This window comes from Aplysia californica, unplaced genomic scaffold, assembly GCF_000002075.1.
Source record: "Aplysia californica isolate F4 #8 unplaced genomic scaffold, AplCal3.0 scaffold00389, whole genome shotgun sequence".
NCBI classification, from domain to species: Eukaryota; Metazoa; Mollusca; class Gastropoda; order Aplysiida; family Aplysiidae; genus Aplysia; species Aplysia californica.
Genome location: NW_004797659.1, coordinates 473993 through 476061, shown reverse-complemented (window position 1 = coordinate 476061; position 2069 = coordinate 473993).

The window sequence follows — 2069 nt, the reverse complement described above, 5'->3', positions numbered from 1 at the left end:
CCCCCCCCCACCAAACCGACTGATAGCTATTTTAACCTATGTTATGTAAGCTAATGGATTGGCTCTCGGATTCGCAATAGTAAGGTCGTGTGTTTGAATTCAGGACGTTGGGTTGTTGGGAAAAACACTATGCACGGATTTTCGTCAATTCACCCTGGTGGGAATGGGTTATAGGCATGGCGTTCTTTACTTACAATTAGACAATAAGAAAAAAAAAACGTTCAAGAACAACTACATGCGATGAGAACACAGTGTGTTGGCAAAACAGTTTATACTCCAGAGGCTATTGTTCGAGCACTTTAGTATTCTGCTACTTCAAGATGTTTGTATCAGAGATTGAGAAATGATTTGTGAGGCAGCGCGGTGGAATCAGGCTCTCGTCAAAACAGTCAAAGTGAAGAAACTTGCATTTTTCTTCCGGTTTGTGAATTTTTATCAAACGTTTGTTTTGTGGCTTAACACTTAAAGGACTCATTTCAATGTGGATTTCTCTGAAAAACGTTGATTAAAGGCACAAAAGTTGTAAAGTTTCAGTTACCACGGACTCTTAAGCTAAGGAAATAACAAATCTTTGAAGACCATTTTCTGACAAATTTTATCTCTGAAAACAGGTGACCCCCCATCTCTTTCTTTCGCAAATATCTTGACTTGTATTCAAGATAAATTATGGATATTTTTTCATCCAAATAAAGACAAGTGAACAAGCTTTAAGAAGATGCCAATAACTATACATGCCTAAAAAATGGACGAGAGCCTGATCCCACCTCGCTGCCTCACATTTTCAGTTGCCATCTGTGCAAACACTGACCAGGATAACTTCAAAAGTTGCAAAATTAGAATTTTCATTTTCAAATACAGTTTTTAAACAAATCAACGCCAAACAAAGAACGTGTGTTCTCCTGCAAGACGAAGTGTATGTGAAGAAAATGATGTTGTATCGCGGCGGACAAGTGTTTGGGAAAAGCGTTGATAACCCACAGGCACTTGCCAAAACTGTTTTGGGAATAATGGTGAACTGCGTGTTTGGAGGGCTAACATTTCTTGCGAAGATGTTACCGATTTCAAAGCTAAATTCTAACTTTTTGCATGATCAAATCAAGCTTTCTACTGAGTGCATTGAAGAAGCAGGGGGGCAAGTTAAAGCGATTATTTGTGATGGAAACCGCAACAACCAAGCCTCTTTTAAATTGTTTGACTCTGAGCCTGAGAAACCATGGGTCACACAATCTGGTATGGTTATTCTCTACGACTATGTACAAATTTTAAAGAACATCCGGAATAATTGGCTGACTGAAGCTACGGGCGAATTAACGTTCAACGATGACGGCATTCAAAGAACAACAAAGTGGAAACACATCAAAGAACTTCAAAAATTAGAAGACGGTTGTCTTGTGAAGTGTCTGTGTCCCCGAAACCAGTTGAACGTCAAAAGGTGACAACTTGCCTGAGAGTTTTCAGCGAACGGGCTCGTGAAACTTTGCTCAAGCATTCAGGCATGCAACAGTTTGACGGTGTTGAGGACACTGCTTTCTTCATCAAAGAGGGGTTGACCTGTAGGAGAATTCTGAATGTTAAGTCAAAGGATATCGACATCCGTCTCAGAGATGATCTTCAAGCTGTGAATCTCGCCATTTTGTTGGTGTTTGAGCGCATGCTTGCAGTGTGTGCTACCCGGGAAGCTGGGGACGTTTCCAGGGTCTGCTTGGATAATACAAGTTGTAATGCGCATAGAGCATGCAGAAGAGCATGGGCATGCGCTATATAATTATAAATGCAATTATAATAAATAATTTAATGTTCTGTATGCACTTGTCACAGTTGATGTTTGTGTTTGGAATATATTTTTTTGGTTTTCTTTATGTTTGCGAAAAAAAACTAGTTTCATATTTATATTGATTAACTTTACTGCCTTAATATAAGCAGCAACAGAAAGAACCAAGTATTTCTTTATCTGTTTCGGCGTTCTTATTTCAAACTCTACCTAACGAGTTGCTGGTGTGCGCATGCGTGCATGCATGTTTATTGTACGTCTCTCTCTCTCTCTCTCTCTCTCTCTCTCTCTCTCTCTC